This window comes from Leptodactylus fuscus, chromosome 10 (assembly GCF_031893055.1).
Source record: "Leptodactylus fuscus isolate aLepFus1 chromosome 10, aLepFus1.hap2, whole genome shotgun sequence".
Classification (NCBI taxonomy): Eukaryota; Metazoa; Chordata; class Amphibia; order Anura; family Leptodactylidae; genus Leptodactylus; species Leptodactylus fuscus.
The window spans coordinates 78,713,839-78,735,953 of NC_134274.1; positions in this window are offsets into that span (position 1 = coordinate 78,713,839).

The window sequence follows — 22,115 nt, forward strand, 5'->3', positions numbered from 1 at the left end:
GGTATATACTGATATTAGGGCACATGTATGACACTGGTGTACCCGGGATAACGGACGTAATGTCATATGTGGTATATACTGATATTAGGGCACATGTATGACACTAGTGTACCCGGGATAACGGACGTAATGTCATATGTGGTATATACTGATATTAGGGCACATGTATGACACTGGTGTACCCGGGATAACGGACGTAATGTCATATGTGGTATATACTGATATTAGGGCACATGTATGACACTGGTGTACCCGGGATAACGGACGTAATGTCATATGTGGTATATACTGATATTAGGGCACATGTATGACACTGGAGTGCCCAGGATAATGGACGTAATGTCATATGTGGTATATACTGATATTAGGGCACATGTATGACACTGGTGTACCCGGGATAACGGACGTAATGTCATATGTGGTATATACTGATATTAGGGCACATGTATGACACTGGTGTACCCGGGATAACGGACGTAATGTCATATGTGGTATATACTGATATTAGGGCACATGTATGACACTGGTGTACCCAGGATAACGGACGTAATGTCATATGTGGTATATACTGATATTAGGGCACATGTATGACACTGGTGTACCCGGGATAACGGACGTAATGTCATATGTGGTATATACTGATATTAGGGCACATGTATGACACTGATGTGCCCAGGATACCGTACGTAATGTCATATGTGGTATATACTGATATTAGGGCACATGTATGACACTGGAGTGCCCAGGATACCGTACGTAATGTCATATGTGGTATATACTGATATTAGGGCACATGTATGACACTGGAGTGCCCAGGATAATGGACGTAATGTCATATGTGGTATATACTGATATTAGGGCACATGTATGACACTGATGTGCCCAGGATACCGTACGTAATGTCATATGTGGTATATACTGATATTAGGGCACATGTATGACACTGGTGTACCAGGGATAACGGACGTAATGTCATATGTGGTATATACTGATATTAGGGCACATGTATGACACTGGAGTGCCCAGGATACCGTACGTAATGTCATATGTGGTATATACTGATATTAGGGCACATGTATGACACTGGTGTACCCAGGATAATGGACGTAATGTCATATGTGGTATATACTGATATTAGGGCACATGTATGACACTGGAGTGCCCAGGATAATGGACGTAATGTCATATGTGGTATATACTGATATTAGGGCACATGTATGACACTGGAGTACCCGGGATAACGGACGTAATGTCATATGTGGTATAAACTGCTTTTTGAGCACAGCCAGGCACAGAAGGGAAGGATTGCTATTTGTTTTTGGAGCACAGACTTAAGACGTTTTGGTTTTTGGATGCCATGACACTTTTGCAGAGCTGAAATGCCAGTAAAGTGGAATCCCCTGATATGAGAGCTTATTTTGGAAACTACACCCCTGAAGGATTTATCCAGGGTACAGAGATTATTTTTAACCCCCAAGTGTTGCTATAACTTATTGTCCATAAATTAATACGAAGCTGATTATGAGAGGTGAAAATTACAATTTTTCCAGGAATCCGTCATTTCAGTGCGTAATATGTTGTGCCCGACTTGTATCAGAGATGAACGCTTCAGAAGCTGTTGTGCCCGGGATACCTGCTTACCAGTTTTTGGAGTGTGTATCTCTGCTGACATAAGTTGGGCACAACATATTGGGCGTGGAAATGGCACAAAGGCAGGGTCTGGCCTAAGTATCACCCTGTCTTCTAGAAGGAAGGGAGGGTTGGTGACGGTCTGGAGCTCACTAATCCATCTGGCGATGAAAGGGACCTAATAGAAATCTCAGACAGGGTTTCAAAGGGGGACCTAGGCAGTGTGTTAAGTACCAGGTTTAAATCCCAAGGGGGAACTTTAGACTGAACCATCAATCTTCTTTTAAAAGAGGCTCTGATGAACAATCTAATCCAATTTGATACTTGCACCTCGAGAGTGCTGGTCAACAACCTCTTTTCAAGGCCCTTCTGGAGAAAATCCAGGATCTGAGGTATAAAAATTTCCTAAACCCACAAAACTTTTACATAAATTTTTGAGGTAACCCCTTCTACTTTTTAAAAGGGTAACAAAGACCCCCATGGACAACCCACTAGTGGTTAATAACTCCCTTTCAAATTCCATGCCGTCAGGTGAAGTTGGCCAGAACTGGGGTGATAGATGGGACCCTGTTCAAAGGGAGTTGGAACCTCCGTGAGGATCCAAGGATGTATCACAGACAGGATCCTCAGAAGAGAGAACCAGGCTCTCCTTGACCAGAAGGGTGTGGTCAAGATGTCCCTTGCCCGCTCCTCCATCTTTCTGATCACATTCACCTTGTGATCTGTCTTCTCTTGTGTAACTTTCACCCTCTGATATGTAACCATGTTTTATTCATCGTAGAACATCTGACGATTCCAAATCATTGCTTTCTTCCTTTTCTTTACATATTTCATGGCATCCCACCAGTATTTTTTTTCTACTGAGGCTGTAAAACCTACATAAATATGGCATTGCCGAAACTGTAATGACCTGGTGGCGAAAATGCCTGTGACAAAAGCTATCCCTGATGAAATGAGGGGGACTTACTGTGGCTCCCATACATAAGGGGCTGGGTAGACAATCTTCTACAGAGAAAACTCTCGGTTACTGATATTTAAAGGAATCCTATCATTCAGACGACATTTTTTCTAAGTACCATGTCAGAATAGCCTTAAGAAAGGCTATTCTTCTCCTTCCTGTGAGAGAGCTAATTTACATACCGACAAGAACTGGGATTGTAGGCGAACGGCGGCATGGAGAAGACAACGAAAGGTAGGAGAAGAATAGCCTTTCTTAAGACTATTCCAACGTGGTACTTAGAAAAATGTCGTCTAAATGACAGGATCCCTTTAAAGTGTTGCTTAACCAGATGCCATCTGTCCATTAACTATCCATGTCTGGTCTGTCGCCGATCACCTTTACAAGGACCTACCTGAACATCCTTGCAGAGATCAGCAGCTGCCTTCAGTCAGCATATCAGGCCTCCGTGGACATTCCCACCAGACAAGACCCTCAATGGGGACAGCATCAGAAGAAGATGAGTGAATGTCACACCTTTTGATCAAACCATTTTTATTTATTTTTTTTGTTAACTTTTCTGAAAAAATGTAAAACTTTAACAAACAAAGCAAACTGATGAAAGCGAAAAAAAACCAAACGGTCTGTAGTCCACAACAACTGCCTGCAGCGCTGCTTTCAACATTAAAGGGGTATTCCTGCAAACAGAATTATTTTTAAATTTGTAGATAATTAAAAGTTAAAACATTTTTGCAAATATAAGCAATTAAACATTTTGCAGAGTTTTAAAGATTTTCTCTAAATATCTTGTGCTTACAAGTTGTTACCTTGATCAGTTCTAGTTTCCTTCACATTCAGAGAATTCCTTAAAGATTTCACTGATTAAGAACTCGTCTTTCTTCTCAGGCTGTGGAAGTGAGAAAAGCACCATGGTGAGACTGGCAAGTGAGGAGACAAATACAGCGCTGTACTAGAGGAGACCTGGCATCGCTACGCACCTTGACCGGATACTCCTGTGCAGCAAGTAACTGGGCTTCAAGTAATAGCATGGACTCATTGTACATGTAATCCACAATTTCTAAACGGGGAGAAGATTACAGATCAAAAGGAACATTTAGTAAACATACACAAAACAACAGTCCTCAGGTAGCTCCAGATATCTGGGACTACACTGCCCTGTTCACACTTTGCCATGCAGCTTGCTACAGCTCATCACCATGTTCTAGTACTTTCCCAGTAAGTCCCAGCATGGTAAGAGATGATCGGCCGTAACCCCATATCTACGACACAGCAGGAAAGTGACCCCCACTGTTTATGAAGGAGAACCAATATGGCTGCTGGAAAACTTGACTAAGACAGAGACCCAACTTGAGGGAGTTTGTCCTTGGCAGCAGATTACCGGCCTATGTACACACACTGACAATGAAACATACTGCACCCAGATAGAAATGTAAACCTTCAGATATGTAAATAATTATAGGTGTGGTCTGATCAGACATTACTTTTGGGTAAGAGAGATGGCTGACTGTTAGACATGCCTCTAATACACGCTCAAAGACATCTTGCCCAGCTCACAGAGTTTGAGAAGAGGGGCATCATTGTACTGATAGAAGTAGGATGCTCATTTCAATGAACTGCCCACCATCTACACCGTTCTGACCTAAGTGTTGGGGGCAGTGGTTATGTGAGGGCACACAGGGTGAACAGACTCCAGATGGCCCAGACATATCACCAGTAGAGGTGTGATTGATCCTCCACATGCCTTTGTATCTCCCCGTCTTCTTGTCCACTATGCAGACTTGGGTAGACATGGAATCTGCTTGGGTCATTTCTAGGTACTTAGCAAAAGGGAATTTGGTGTCATGGTGCCCATTATATTGGGAATCAGCCGCTCAAAAATTTACAAATGGTGCCAAGACCTTGCAGTTGTAGAGCTACTTGCAACTAACTCTGCCACTGCACTGCCCCTTTATGAGAAAAGCCAGAGACCATGGCACACTCAGCGGTATGTGTGGCTGTCCGCTCTGTCCACAGATACAGTCTATAGAATGGTGAAGCAGGAAGATTTCAGCTTCTTGCTCAATCATTCAGGCAGCTTCTAGTAATGTCTAGTGCAGGACAAGTGAAGGAGATCTGCACACAGCGCCGAGGAACGGGGCTGAGTAAGTATTACTTTTTATGTATGTAACAGCTACTATGAGGAGGGGCTACTGTGGACTGGATTATGAAGGGCGAGGGCCACTGAGGTCTGGATTATAAAGTGGGGAGGGGCACTTAGGGGATAGCATTAAAAAGTGTGTGGGCTACTGGGGACTGTATTATAAAAGGTGGGGGAGCATTGGGGACAACATTAAAAAGGGTGAAGCCCTGTGGAAAGCATTACAAAAAGAGTGTGTGTGTGTGTGGGGGGCAATAGGGAGAGCATTATACTGGGGGGGGGGGCACTGGAAAGCATTATATGGTTAGGCAACTAAAAATCTGTTTGGACAACTACATTTTACAGTTTAGGAGCCAATGGTCCCTAAGTATTTTTTTAGTCTGAAGCACTGACAGCAGGACCCTAGAGCCTCCTCACAATTGTCCAGTTTTCCACCATATCCTTCTCCTTTGCCTGTAATATTGTGATCTCTTACGTATGTCATCATGACATCACATGGAGAAAGCTTCAGTTCACCACTACAACTACTTCTTGGGGCTCTATTTTTTCAGTCAATGAATGTAAACACCCAAAAGCATCAGTAAGTAGGAAAGCTCTGCCTAAAACCTACCGCTAAATTGCAGATTCTTCCAATTCGGAACATGTTTCTTCAGTCTATGAAAGTTAACCCGGGTGTAGAAGGGTGGAACGTTCCTGTAAGATGAAGACATCACTTGTAAGATCTCCAGCCAAATGGATTGTTAGGGCTAGTTCACACAGGGGGCAGTGGGGTGGATTTTGGCACTGAGAGTGACGCGGGGAGTTGCGTCACTCTCTGGTCAAAACCCGCCTGCCACAACTGTCGCGGTTTACCCCTCCGGAGTCGGCTTAAATGTATGGGCCAACTCCGGAGGTTGCTGTATCCAGGCGGACACCACAGCTCAATGAGCCGCGGAATATGCCTGAAGGAAGGGCAGCTCGCTTCTTCTTTGCATGTTGGCGCTAGCGGAAAAACGAACGCTAGCGGTCTCCATAGACCACCATTGTATGGAGGCGGATTTTGAGGCGAAATCTGCGGTCAAAATCCGCCTCCTTGCCCCCATGTGAACTAGCCCTTAGTAAGAATTGCCCAAGACTGTGACTCCGCTGAACAGTCACACAGATAAGTCCTACATAGAAGTGGAGAACCCCTTAAAGGATTATATCTACGCTGGAGCATGACACAGAAATTGTCAGCTATAATCATGCAGTCCCCTTCAGCCCTTCCCGCACTCTTAGAACCCCAGGACAGCCCTCCATCAGTGTCCAACCCTAAACCACTGTCTATAAGGTCTGGTGGTTAGTGGGCCATATCAGTCATAAGTAATGATGAACGATGAGGTACAATGGCCTTTACCCTATGTGGTTACTGAGCTCATCCCAGTTCACAGTACGGTAGTTGGTCGAGTTATAGTCATGCAACCTGATAATGAGACAAGACAAGATGGTGGTAAGACACAATGTAACAATAACCATGTATGAATACAGCAAACAACGACGTATCACCCGGGATATCAGCAGGGAGAAGTATAAAAATAAGATCATCCAAAACTGATCTGTGACTCACCAGACTCCTAACACCTAAGACTGAAAATGGGCCAGCTGTATAGTACATAAGACTGCATCAACTTATACATAGAAGTATTATAGTAGTTATATTCTTGTACATTGCGCAGTATTATAGTAGTTATATTCTTGTATATAGGAGCAGTATTATAGTAGTTATATTCTTGTATATAGGAGCAGTATTATAGTAGTTATATTCTTGTACATAGGAGTAGTATTATAGTAGTTATATTCTTGTACATTGGAGCAGTATTATAGTAGTTATATTCTTGTACATTGCGCAGTATTATAGTAGTTATATTCTTGTATATAGGAGCAGTATTATAGTAGTTATATTCTTGTACATTGCGTAGTATTATAGTAGTTATATTCTTGTATATAGGAGCAGTATTATAGTAGTTATATTCTTGTACATTGGAGCAGTATTATAGTAGTTATATTCTTGTACATTGCGTAGTATTATAGTAGTTATATTCTTGTATATAGGAGCAGTATTATAGTAGTTATATTCTTGTACATTGCGTAGTATTATAGTAGTTATATTCTTGTATATAGGAGCAGTATTATAGTAGTTATATTCTTGTACATTGGAGCAGTATTATAGTAGTTATATTCTTGTACATTGCGTAGTATTATAGTAGTTATATTCTTGTATATAGGAGCAGTATTATAGTAGTTATATTCTTGTACATTGGAGCAGTATTATAGTAGTTATATTCTTGTACATTGGAGCAGTATTATAGTAGTTATATTCTTGTACATAGGAGCAGTATTATAGTAGTTATATTCTTGTACATAGAGCAGTATTATAGTAGTTATATTCTTGTACATAGGAGCAGTATTATAGTAGTTATATTCTTGTACATAGGAGCAGTATTATAGTAGTTATATTCTTGTACATAGGAGGTAGTATTATAGTAGTTATATTCTTGTACATAGGAGCAGTGTTATAGTAGTTATATTCTTGTACATAGGAGCAGTATTATAGTAGTTATATTCTTGTACATAGGAGTAGTATTATAGTAGTTATATTCTTGTACATAGGAGCAGTATTATAGTAGTTATATTCTTGTACATAGGAGTAGTATTATAGTAGTTATATTCTTGTACATAGGAGCAGTATTATAGTAGTTATATTCTTGTACATTGGAGCAGTATTATAGTAGTTATATTCTTGTACATAGGAGCAGTATTATAGTAGTTATATTCTTGTACATAGGAGCAGTATTATAGTAGTTATATTCTTGTATATAGGAGGTAGTATTATAGTAGTTATATTCTTGTACATAGGAGGTAGTATTATAGTAATTATATTCTTGTACATAGGAGTTAGTATTATAGTAGTTATATTCTTGTACATAGGAGCAGTATTATAGTAGTTATATTCTTGTATATAGGAGCAGTATTATAGTAGTTATATTCTTGTACATAGGAGGCAGTATTATAGTAGTTCTATTCTTGTATATAGGAGCAGTATTATAGTAATATTCTTGTACATTGGAGCAGTATTATAGTAGTTATATTCTTGTATATAGGAGTAGTGTTATAGTAGTCATATTCTTGTACATAGCAGTATTATAGTAGTTATATTCTTGTACATAGGAGCAGTATTATAGTAGTTATATTCTTGTATATAGGAGCAGTATTATAGTAGTTATATTCTTGTACATAGTAGCAGTATTAGGGGGCATTCACATGGAGTAACACCGGGCGTGTATTACAGCCGCACACGTTTACGAGCGCTCCCATTGAAGTGAATGGGAAGTGTTCGGCAGGCTGCCGTAGCGCCGGCGTGTACGGCTATAATACACGCCCAGCGTTACTCCGTGTGAATGCCCCCTTATAGTAGTTATATTCTTGTACATAGGAGCAGTATTATAGTAGTTATATTCTTGTACATAGGAGGTAGTATTATAGTAGTTATATACTTGTACATAGGAGCAGTATTATAGTAGTTATATTCTTGTACATAGGAGCAGTATTATAGTAGTTATATTCTTGTACATAGGAGGTAGTATTATAGTAGTTATATTCTTGTACATAGGAGCAGTATTATAGTAGTTATATTCTTGTACATAGGAGGTAGTATTATAGTAGTTATATTCTTGTACATAGGAGCAGTATTATAGTAGTTATATTCTTGTACATAAGAGGTAGTATTATAGTAGTTATATTCTTGTACATAGGAGCAGTATTATAGTAGTTATATTCTTGTACATAGGAGGTAGTATTATAGTAGTTATATTCTTGTACATAGGAGCAGTATTATAGTAGTTATATTCTTGTACATAGGAGGTAGTATTATAGTAGTTATATTCTTGTACATAGGAGCAGGATTATAGTAGTTATATTCTTGTACATAGGAGGTAGTATAATAGTAGTTATATTCTTGTACATAGGGGCAGTATTATAGTAATTATATTCTTGTACATAGGAGTTAGTATTATAGTAGTTATATTCTTGTACATAGGAGCAGTATTATAGTAGTTATATTCTTGTACATAGGAGCAGTATTATAGTAGTTATATTCTTGTACATAGGAGTATTATAGTAGTTATATTCTTGTACATAGGAGCAGTATTATAGTAGTTATATTCTTGTACATAGGAGCAGTATTATAGTAGTTATATTCTTGCATACAGGAGCAATATCACAGTAGTTATATTGCTATAGCATATATGGGAACAGTATAATAGGCATACACAGTGATCACATTCATAGAGAGTACTGGTTGTATTTCATTATCTATACGTTACTTAAGACATCCTTTCTCCTATAACATCCCACACACATGTAAATCCTGCATTGACTCCTTATGTTTGATGTGAATCGACATTGATTATTAAGACATAAAAAGTAAATCATCACCAAACATGAAGGAAACCAAACCTTGTCCGGCCGTATCACTTACCATCTGATTATTTTTATACTGGACTGAATTCTGTGCGTCCCTCTAAAAAGATGGATGAAATTGTTCATCCGCAGCAACATGAGTCGAAACCTAAGACAGATTTCAACAGTTTCAAATATAAGATTTATGAAACCATAACAAGTAGTGTTGAGCATTAGATTCGAATGCTTTGCTCCCATAGGAATGCGTGTTAGTGGCCGGCGCTTAACCCCTTGGTGTTCAGCCGCTTACATGCATTCCTATGGGAGCGGAGGTATTGAAAACTGTTCGCCGAATACTATTCGCTCATCTCTAATAACAAGTATTGGTAAGAAACCCCACCAGACAATCACATAGACATATTTAGGGAGCAGTATTATAATAGTTATATTCATGTGCACAGGAGCAGTATTATAGTAGTTATATTCATGTGCACAGGAGCAGTATTATAGTAGTTATATTCTTGTACATAGGAGGTAGTATTATAGTAGTTATATTCTTGTACATAGGGAGCAGTATTATAGTAGTTATATTCATCTGCACAGGAGCAGTATTATAATAGTTATATTCATCTGCACAGGAGCAGTATTATAATAGTTATATTCATGTACATAGGAGCAGTATTATAGTAGTTATATTCTTGTATATAGGAGGTAGTATTATAGTAGTTATATTCTTGTACATAGGAGGTAGTATTATAGTAATTATATTCTTGTACATAGTAGTAGTATTATAGTAGTTATATTCTTGTACATAGGAACAGTATTATAGTAGTTATATTCTTGTACATAGGAGTAGTATTACAGTAGTTATATTCTTGTACATTGGAACAGTATTATAGTAGTTATATTCTTGTACATACGGGGCAGTATTATAGTAGTTATATTCTTGTACTTAGTTGTAGTATTATAGTAGTTATATTCTTGTACATACAGGGCAGTATTATAGTAGTTATATTCTTGTACATAGGACGTAGTATTATAGTAGTTATATTCTTGTACATACGGGGCAGTATTATAGTAGTTATATTTTTGTACATAGGGAGCAGTATTATAGCAGTTATATTCTTGTACATAGGACGTAGTATTATAGTAGTTATATTCTTGTACATAGGGAGCAATATTATAGTAGTTAGATTTTTGGGTACTGAGGTAAGTAATTGTTATGAAGGGCATATTAAAACTGTGCAAATTAGAAAATAGAACGTCAATCCTTTTCTTATATAGCATGAATGTGTAACATTCAGAATAAAAGAAGTGACTGTAGCCCTGCTTGATAAAATCCAGCTCCAAACTAGGAAAGATCCGAAGTAATTCCAAGGTAGGTATAAAAATAACTTTTATTGTTGTCCAAAGGATAAAAAAGTTACATCGTAACTGTAAAGGTTGGTTGTATCATGACTGAGCTACGCGTTTCGGGACTGACGTGTCCCTTCCACATGGCATGAAAGCAAACTAACCATGAATGCTTTTAAAACACACCTAGACCTAAACCAACTCCACCCCTAAAATTTATTAGAGATGAGCGAACACTAAAATGTTCGAGGTTCGAAATTCGATTCGAACAGCCGCTCACTGTTCGAGTGTTCGAACGGGTTTCGAACCCCATTATAGTCTATGGGGAACATATACTCGTTAAGGGGGAAACCCAAATCCGTGTCTGGAGGGTCACCAAGTCCACTATGACACCCCAGGAAATGATACCAACACCCTGGAATGACACTGGGACAGCAGGGGAAGCATGTCTGGGGGCATAAAAGTCACTTTATTTCATGGAAATCCCTGTCAGCTTGCGATTTTCGCAAGCTAACTTTTCCCCATAGGAATGCATTGGCCAGCGCTGATTGGCCATAGTACGGAATTCGACCAATCAGCGCTGGCTCTGCTGGAGGAGGCGGAGTCTAAGATCGCTCCACACCAGTCTCCATTCAGGTCCGACCTTAGACTCCGCCTCCTCCGGCAGAGCCAGCGCTGATTGGCCGAAGGCTGGCCAATGCATTCCTATGGGAATGCAGAGACTTAGCAGTGCTGAGCCAGTTCTGCTCAACTACACCGTGTGCCGGTCAGCCCATCTGATATAGCAGAGCCGAGTGTGCACACTCGGCTCTGCTATATCAGATGGGCTGACCGGCACACTCGGCTCTGCTACATCTGATGTAGCACACTCGGCTCTGCTACATCTGATGTGCCGGTCAGCCCATCTGATATAGCAGATCTGCTATATCAGATGGGATGACAGGCACATCAGATGTAGCAGAGCCGAGTGTGCACACTCGGCTCTGCTACATCAGATGTGCACACTCGGCTCTGCTATATCAGATGGGCTGACCGGCACATCAGATGTAGCAGAGCCGAGTGTGCACACTCGGCTCTGCTACATCAGATGTGCACACTCGGCTCTGCTATATCAGATTGGCTGACCGGCACATCAGATGTAGCAGAGCCGAGTGTGGATATAGGAATCCATAGGAATGCATTGGCCAGCGCTGATTGGCCAGAGTACGGAATTCGACCAATCAGCGCTGGTTCTGCTGGAGGAGGCGGAGTCTAAGATCGCTCCACACCAGTCTCCATTCAGGTCCGACTTTAGACTCCGCCTCCTCCAGCAGAGCCAGCGCTGATTGGTCGCATTCCGTACTCTGGCCAATCAGCGCTGTCCAATGCATTCCTATGGGAAAAAGTTTATGTCACAAAAATCACAATTACACACCCGATAGAGCCCCAAAAAGTTATTTTTAATAACATTCCTACCTAAATAAAGGTTATCCCTAGCTATCCCTGCCTGTACAGCTATCCCTGTCTCATAGTCCCAAAGTTCACATTCTCATATGACCCGGATTTGAAATCCACTATTCGTCTAAAATGGAGGTCACCTGATTTCGGCAGCCAATGACTTTTTCCGATTTTTTTCGATGCCTCCGGTGTCGTAGTTTCTGTCCCACCTCCCCTGTGCTGTTATTGGTGCAAAAAAAGCGCCAGGGAAGGTGGGAGGGGAATCAAATTTTTTTGGAGTTTGCCACGTGATGTTCGATTCGAATCGAACACATCGAGCAGCCTGATATCCGATCGAACATGTGTTCGATAGAACACTGTTCGCTCATCTCTAAAATTTATCTCTAAACTGACCATCATTCAAAAAATACAAAACCATGTATTAAATGTCATTGTATACAGAGTATGTAAAAAACGCATTTATAATAATCTTAAATGAACTTAATTAATAATCTCAAGGAAATAAATATAAATATATATATAAAATTCCCATCAAACCCGTAAAGTCACATCTGAATACAAACATAATGCCAGTTTTAACACAATAAATACGGACAACAACCACACGCCAGCTCTTCTCCATTCCTTTGATAGGTCTATCCCCGATTGCTGCTGGCGCTGCAGTGCTCGCCCCGCTCATATTTTCCATTTATTTTGGTCCTGTCCCTAGTTCCCTTCTGGTGCCAGGTTCAGGACCTCCTGGATCGGGTGATGGGGGTGCGTTTTCCCCTTTCTCCTAGGACATTTCTCCTGCACCTCCCACCTGTCAAGTTGCGCAAGCCCGCTCTTCGTCTCTTCTTATCTCTTTTGACGCCTGCTAGATGTCTGATAGCCAAGCATTGGCGCCAACCGGCCCCCCATCCCTAGAAGAACTATACTGCAGGGTCAGGAATGCGCGCTCTCTGGAATCCTTAATAATGAGGAGGAGCGGTCTCACGCCATTTGGAATCTGTGCAATGCTTTCTGGGCATCTCAGACTATTTGAATTAATGGTCTATTGAACTCTCCCAGTCTTTCCTTACTGGTGTTCTCCCTCTGTCTCCTGTCTTGTCCTCAATCTCAATGGGCACTGACTGCTACACTTTCTCTTATAACAAACAACACTTAGCATAAAACATAACTTTTAATGTCAAATATGGTCAGCTAAAATCTTTCAACGGTATAGCTAGGGCTAAAATTAGAATACATAACTCAATAAGAAAAGTAGGGAACACTATAGAGATATAGCTTTTTTGCAATGTTCCTAGATACTGCAGGGTAGTTCAGCTTAGGGGAGTGATAATCACAATTTAACAGGTGACGGTTAGCACTAAATAGGTGCCTAGATGATGATAATCTCACTGATACTGTAGCTGATAACAATGTTGTATAGAGTAAATACCTTCTTCCCCCCTACTGTTTTGATGCTGTTCACACTGCCCTAAAGCGTCCACTCAATAGCAAAGTTAACCTGACACCTAAACATATAACTAGTGTCCCTGTCCACTTGATAAATATGCCATTCTATAGGGTTCACACTAGATATGCTGTAAATAATTAATCTCTCTACGCGTTTCGATTACATATTCTCATCAGGAGAGGATAAGGAAAAATAATAAAGAAGATGTTGCAGTAAAAAACGCATTTCCCGGTTCCCCTAAGCTGAACTACCCTGCAGTATCTAGGAACATTGCAAAAAAGCTATATCTCTATAGTGTTCCCTACTTTTCTTATTGAGTTATGTATTCTAATTTTAGCCCTAGCTATACCGTTGAAAGATTTTAGCTGACCATATTTGACATTAAAAGTTATGTTTTATGCTAAGTGTTCCTGTCTTGTCCTGTCTTTGTCTACTGGTGTCCCCCTTGTATTTCTGACTGTGTAATGTGTTTTTGTTTGTTTTCATGACCTGTGTTGATTTCATTACCACACTTGCACTGTTCCCTTAGTGGCGTGCTCTTTTTTTGTTTGTTCTCTCTTTTTTTTTTTTTTTTAATGATGCTGGTTATCAAACCTGTTTTACCTTTTATTGTTAAAAATTCCTTAAATAAACAATAATAAAAAAAAAAAAAAAAATACGGACAACAAATAAATATAATCCTATATATCCTATTAATATTATAAATGTGAAATGTGAGTTTGTGGGTTTGTGACTTTGGATGTTCGGATGTTTGGCGGTCAATCACGCAAAAACCGCTCCACCGATTTGGCTGAAATTTTCCACAAACATAGTCCCTACACTCGATTGCGCAATAGGCTACTTTTCGTCACAATAGCGCACATACGTTTTTCCCAGGACCCCCAGAAAACCCAAACTCACATCACTATCTCTGCAATCTCACACACTTTGGACCATAGCAAGCCACAAAATTCATATTACCCTCTACAGCAGAGGTCAGCAACCCCTGGCACACATGCCAAGAGTGGCACTCCTGCCATATTTCACGCCAGCAGCACAGGACCTGCAAGAGTTAAAGGGGTTGTCCCATCTCAAGGATCCTATCTATACTGCTGGTTAATGTGGATGTAAGACTTTTCCTAAATACACTGCTTCAGCAAAACTGCTTTGTTTGTCCACTATCTTACTTTATTCAATTCTTTGTGGCCACAGCCCTGACCTAGCTGCTCCTGAATCAAATGATGTATCTGCTGCTCTCAGGGGGAGGGGCTAAGTGCAGGGAGCGAGCCTGTGTATCTAGCTATTCCTGTGTCTACACCATGTGACCTAGGTCCTGCACTCAGATAGAGGAGCTGCTTTCATTTCTTCTGTTCTCCCAGTTATCAGGCTAGCTAATACAATTGTGTTCATTATGGCAGAGACAGGCAGTCTCTGTATGTAACACAGAATGGAGTTGCTGCTGCCTGTACTTCATAGTCCAATGTGGGTGGGCGGAGCTAAACGGCAGGTTGCCTGTGAAACCCCGCCCACCAAATGATGCAAGAAACCAGGAAGAAAGAGGATTTTACAAGAGTGAAGACTGCTGAGTATGTGAGGTGGGAATACCCCTTTAAATGAAGTCCGAGTCTCTTCAGTGCTGTGCTAGAGCTCAAGCATAAGGACACTCCCCTTTGTGAGGGGTGCAGGAAACCCAGGGGGTGGAGCTTAATCGCTCAGGTCTCTGCCTGCTATAGTGATAGCTCCTGCCGAAGCTGCTAGCAAACTGAAAGTAAGAAACACACAGCTCCCTTCCTGTAGTTCCTATTCTCATTAATGTCAGGCATTTGGGGTTATTAGTTTAGTCTTAGTAACTCCATGTGCCTCACATTAATAGGAATAAACCCCATCATGTCCCTCATATTAACCCCTGTGTGCCCCATATAAAGGTTACTAATATGTGAGACATATGGAGGTACTAATAAAAGACCTCAGTAATGAAGATACTTAATTATTACCTCCAAGTCTCAGTAACTAGAGATGAGCGAGTACTGTTCGGATCAGCCGATCCGAACAGCACGCTCCATAGAAATGAATGGATGCACCTGGTACTTCCGCTTGGACGTAGCCGGCGCGCTTAACCCCCCACGTGCCGGCTACGTCCATTCATTTCTATGCGAGCATGCTGTTCGGATCGGCTGATCCGAACAGTACTCGCTCATCTCTATCAGTAACTCTTACACAGGGGTTAATGTGAGGGACATGATGGGGTTAATTGCTATTAATAAGAGGCGCATGGAGTTACTAAACTGTCATGCACAGGGCCAGACTTTATGTGGCTTGCTCAAGAGTATCCTGTGCCCAAAACTTACATGTACTGGCGGAAAATAACAAATCATACAATGTCGTATATCGAAGTATATTAACCTGAAATACCTCTGTCCCAAAGTCACTATGTACAGTTTATACCAACACCGTATAGCAGCTGAAATACAAATTACATTCAACACAAACGTCTCACGTATTCTCAGAATTACAGCAAAAACAAGATACACAGTTACATTTTATATCTAGAGATGAGCGAACACTAAAATGTTCGAGGTTCGAAATTCGATTCGAACAGCCGCTCAATGTTCGTGTGTTCGAACGGGTTTCGAACCCCATTATAGTCTATGGGGAACAGATACTCGTTAAGGGGGAAACCCAAATCCGTGTCTGGAGGGTCACCAAGTCCACTATGACACCCCAGGAAATGATGCCAACACCTCTGGAATGACACTGGGACAGCAGGGGAAGCATGTCTGGGGGCATCTAACACACCAAAGACCCTCTATTACCCCAACATCACAGCCTAACAACTACACACTTTACACACTCAATACCACCTCTCTGACAGTAGGAAAACACCTTGAAACGTGTATTTGGCACTTGCAGTGAGGAGAGCTTGTCACCAGCAGTGAATTTGGCCCTTGTAGTAAGTTGAGGTTGGCACCAACATTTGTTTTTAAAATCAGGGTGGATTGAGCCTCTAACCAGCAGAGTTGGGGCAAATTCATGGTGGAGGGAGCCTCTAAAAACCCCAGTTTGGACCAATTCATGGTGGAGGGAGCCTCTAAAAACCCCAGTTTGGACCAATTCATGGTGGAGGGAGCCTCTAAAAACCCCAGTTTGGACCAATTCATGGTGGAGGGAGCCTCTAAAAACCCCAGTTTGGACCAATTCATGGTGGAGGGAGCCTCTAAAAAACCCAGTTTGGACCAATTCATGGTGGAGGGAGCCTCTAACCAGCCCAGTTTGGACCAATTCATGGTGGAGGGAGCCTCTAAAAAACCCAGTTTGGACCAATTCATGGTGGAGGGAGCCTCTAACCAGCCCAGTTTGGACCAATTCATGATGGAGGGAGCCTCTAAACAGCCCAGTTTGGGCAAATTCATGGTGGAGGGAGCCTCTAACCAGCCCAGTTTGGACCAATTAATGGTGGAGGGAGCCTCTAACCAGCCCAGTTTGGGCAAATTCATGGTGGAGGGAGTCTCTAAAAAACCCATTTTGGACCAATTCATGGTGGAGGGAGCCCCTAAAACCCCAGTTTGGACCAATTCATGATGGAGGGAGCCTCTAAACAGCCCAGTTTGGGCAAATTCATGGTGGAGGGAGCCTCTAACCAGCCCAGTTTGGGCAAATTCATGGTGGAGGGAGCCTCTAACCAGCCCAGTTTGGACCAATTCATGGTGGAGGGAGCCTCTAACCAGCCCAGTTTGGACCAATTCATGGTGGAGGGAGCCTCTAACCAGCCCAGTTTGGACCAATTCATGGTGGAGGGAGCCTCTAGAAAACCCAGTTTGGACCAATTCATGGTGGAGGGAGCCTCTAACCAGCCCAGTTTGGACCAATTCATGATGGAGGGAGCCTCTAAACAGCCCAGTTTGGGCAAATTCATGGTGGAGGGAGCCTCTAAAAACCCCAGTTTGGACCAATTCATGGTGGAGGGAGCCTCTAAAAACCCCAGTTTGGACCAATTCATGGTGGAGGGAGCCTCTAAAAACCCCAGTTTGGACCAATTCATGGTGGAGGGAGCCTCTAAAAACCCCAGTTTGGACCAATTCATGGTGGAGGGAGCCTCTAAAAACCCCAGTTTGGACCAATTCATGGTGGAGGGAGCCTCTAAACAGCCCAGTTTGGACCAATTCATGGTGGAGGGAGCCTCTAACCAGCAGAGTTGGTGGAAATCAGGGTGGAGGGAGCCTCTAACCAGCAGAGTTGTGGGAAAGCAGGGTGGAGGGAGCCTCTAACCAGCAGAGTTGTGGGAAAGCAGGGTGGAGGGAGCCTCTAACCAGCAGAGTTGTGGGAAAGCAGGGTGGAGGGAGCTTCTAACCAGCAGAGTTGGTGGAAATCAGGGTGGAGGGAGCCTCTAACCAGCAGAGTTGGGGGAAATCAGGGTGGAGGGAGCCTAGTATTAGCAGAATTGTGCAAGGCTTATGGTGGATGAGTATGAGGATGCGGAGGAATTGGAGAAGTTGAGTACAGACATGGAGTTTCATGTTGGGGTGCTTTACACAGGTGGGCACAAAAATGAAGGCTCTATCCAGTGGTGGTTCATTTTTATCAAAGTGAGCCGGTCGGCACTCTCAGCTGACAGACGGGTGCGCTTGTCAGTGATGATGCCACCGGCTGCACTGAACACCCTCTCAGATAGGACACAGGCGGCAGGACAGGACAGCACCTCCAAGGCATATAGGGCAAGTTCAAGCCACAGGTCCAACTTCGACACCCAATACGTGTAGGGCGCAGAGGGGTCGGAGAGGACAGGGCTGTGGTCGGAAAGGTATTCCCGCAACATGCGCCTATACTTCTCACGCCTGGTGACACTAGGACCCTCCGTGGCGGCACTTTGGCGAGGGGGTGCCATCAAGGTGTCCCAGACCTTAGACAGTGTGCCCCTCGTTTGTGTGGACCGGTGAGAACTTGGTTGCCTACTGGAGGAACTGCCCTCCCTGCCGCCAACATCACATGCTGGAAACATCTCCATCATATTCTGCACCAATTGCCTGTAGCAAGCATTGATGCGATTGGCCCTGCCCTCTACCGGAATAAAAGACGAGATGTTGTTTTTATACCGGGGGTCAAGGATAGCAAAGGTCCAGTACTGGTTGTCCTCCATGATTTTGACAATACGCTTGTCGGTTGTAAAGCACCCCAACATGAACTCAGCCATGTCTGCCACAGTGTTAGTTGGCATGACTCCTCTGGCCCCACCGGAAAGTTCAATCTCCATTTCCTCCTCATCCTCCATGTCTACCCATCCGCGCTGCAACAATGGGACGATTCGAAGTTGCCCGGAAGCCTCCTGTATCACCATCACATCATCGGACAACTCTTCTTCCTCCTCCTCCTCCTCCTCCATTAAACGCGATGAAGCGGACAGATGTGTGGACCTACTCTCCAGCTGTGACGGATCGGATACTATCCCTAACTCCTCTGTGTGATCTGAGTTATCCCTGATGTCAATCAGGGATTCTCTCAGAACACACAAGAGCGGGATTGTAAGGCTCACCATCGCATCCTCAGAGCTCACCCTCCTTGTGGACTCCTCAAAGACCCGTAGGATGTCACAAAGGTCTCTCATCCATGGCCACTCACGGATGAGAAACTGAGGCAGCTGACTTTGTGGCACCCTAGGGTTTTGTAGCTGGTATTCCATCAAAGGTCTCTGCTGCTCAACCACTCTATTCAACATCTGAAACGTTGAGTTCCAGCGTGTGGGGACGTCGCACAAAAGCCGGTGTTGTGGCACATGCAGGCGTTGCTGAAGAGATTTTAAGCTAGCAGCGGCTACTGTCGACTTGCGAAAGTGGGCGCACATGCGCCGCACTTTCACCAGTAGCTCTGAAACATTGGGGTAGCTCTTTAGGAAACGTTGCACCACTAGGTTGAAGACGTGGGCCAGGCATGGAACATGTTGGAGTCCGGCAAGCTCCAGAGCTGCTACCAGGTTCCGGCCGTTATCACAAACGACCATGCCTGGGCCCAGGTGCAGCGGCTCAAACCATATTGCCGTCTCATCGAGGAGGGCATCCCTCACCTCGGAGGCAGTGTGCTGTCTGTCCCCCAAGCTGATCAGCTTCAGCACAGCCTGCTGACGTCTACCAACGCCAGTGCTGCAACGTTTCCAACTCGTAGCTGGGGTCAATCTAACAGCAGAGGAGGAGGCGGTGGCGGAGGCGGTGGAGGAGGAGGGGGGTGTTCTTCTCGTGTCCCTGCCAGGAATGTTAGGCGGGGAGACGAGGTACACCGGGCCAGTTTGGGAAGCAGTCCCAGCCTCAACTACATTCACCCAGTGTGCCGTCAGTGAAATGTAGCGTCCCTGTCCGCATGCACTTGTCCACGCGTCGGTGGTCAAGTGGACCTTTGTGCAAAGCGCGGAACTAAGGGCCCGCCTGATGTTGAGTGACACGTGCTGGTGCAAGGCGGGGACGGCACACCGGGAGAAGTAGTGACGGCTAGGGACGGCATAGCGAGGTACCGCAGTTGCCATCAGGTCCAGGAAGGCGGGAGTTTCAACAAGCCGGAACGCCAACATCTCCTGGGCCAGCAGTTTAGCGATGTTGGCGTTCAAGGCTTGCGCGTGTGGGTGGTTAGCAGTGTATTTCTGCCGCCGCTCCAATGTCTGAGAGATGGTGGGTTGTTGTAAAGAAGCGCCTGATGGTGCCTTTGATGGTGCAGGAGAAGGAGATAAGACAGGAACAGGGGAGGATGAGGGAGAAGTCAACAAAGTGGCGGAGGCAGATGAAGTGGTGTCCTGGCTCGTCCTCTGGAGTGCATCGCCAGCACAGTCAGCAGTGGCAGTGGCAGAGGCAGTGGCGTGAACGGCAGGCGGCCTTTGTCCTGCCGTTGCTGCCTGCCACTGATTCCAGTGCTTGGATTCCAAATGACGGCGCATTGAAGTGGTGGACAGGTTGCTCTTCTCAGAGCCCCTAATCAATTTCGAGAGGCAAATTGTGCAGACAACACTATATCTGTCCTCGGCGCATTCCTTGAAAAAACTCCACACCTTCGAGAAACATGCCCTCGAGGTGGGAGTTTTTCGGGGCTGGGTACGAACTGGAACATCTTGGGAGATTCCGGGTGTGGCCTGGCTTCGCCTAAGCTGCTGACCTCTGCCTCTGCCTCTAGCTAACCTTTTTGGTGCTTCACCTGCCTCAACATCCACACTACTTTCCCCGCTTGACATCCCCCCTGTCCAGGTCGGGTCAGTGTCCTCATCATCCACCACTTCCTCTTCCAACTCCTGTCTCATCTCCTCCTCCCGCACAATGCGCCGGTCAACTGGATGCCCTGACGGCAACTGCGTCACATCATCGTCGATGAGGGTGGGTTGCTGGTCATCCACCACCAAATCGAACGGAGATGGAGGAGACTCTAGTGTTTGAGCATCTGGACACAGATGCTCCTCTGTTAGGTCCGTGGAATCGCGAAATGGAGGGGCAGGTTGAGGGACAATGAAAGGAGCGGAGAACAGCTCTGGGGAGCAGGGACAGTTGGGGTTATTGTTCTGTGAAGCTTGGGAATTTTGGGAGGAAGGAGGACAAGACTGTTGGGTAATAGGAGGAGAGGAGGAAGAGTCTGACTGGCTGCTGGACAATGTGCTGTAAGCGTTCTCTGACAGCCATTGCAAGACCTGTTCCTGGTTCTCGGGCCTACTAAGGTTTGTACCCTGCAGTTTAGTTAATGTGGCAAGCAACCCTGGCACTGTGGAGTGGCGCAATGCTTGCTGCCCCACAGGAGTAGACACGGGACGCCCTGTGGCTTCACTGCTACCTTGCTCCCCAGAACCATTCCCCCGACCTCACCCACGGCCTCGTCCACGTCCCTTTCCTGGAGCCTTGCGCATTTTGAATTCCCAGTTAGAAATTGGCACTATATACCAGTAGCAAAAATTGTGGGTGCACGTAACCCCAATATATTCTTTGAATTACCAGTCAGAAACTGGCACTATATGGCAGTAGCAAGAAATGAGGGTATTTGTAACCCCAATATATTCTTTGAATTCCCAGTCAGACAATGGCACTATATACCAGTAGCAAGAAATGAGGGTATTTGTAACCCCAATATATTCTTTGAATTCCCAGTCAGACAATAGCACTATATACCAGTAGCAAAAATTGTGGGTGCACGTAACCCCAATATATTCTTTGAATTACCAGTCAGAAACTGGCACTATATACCAGTAGCAAGAAATGAGGGTATTTGTAACCCCAATATATTCTTTGAATTCCCAGTCAGACAATGGCACTATATGGCAGTAGCAAGAAATGAGGGTATTTATAACCCCAATATATTCTTTGATTTCCTAGTCAGACAATGGCACTATATACCAGTAGCAAGAAATGAGGGTATTTATAACCCCAATATATTCTTTGAATTCCCAGTCAGAAACTGGCACTATATGGCAGTAGCAAGAAATGAGGGTATTTGTAACCCCAATATATTCTTTGAATTCCCAGTCAGACAATGGCACTATATGGCAGTAGCAAGAAATGAGGGTATTTGTAACCCCAATATATTCTTTGAATTCCCAGTCAGGCAATGGCACTATATACCAGTAGCAAGAAATGAGGGTATTTATAACCCCAATATATTCTTTGAATTCCCAGTCAGAAACTGGCACTATATGGCAGTAGCAAGAAATGAGGGTATTTATAACCCCAATATATTCTTTGAATTACCAGTCAGAAACTGGCACTATATGGCAGTAGCATGAAATGAGGGTATTTGTAACCCCAATATATTCTTTG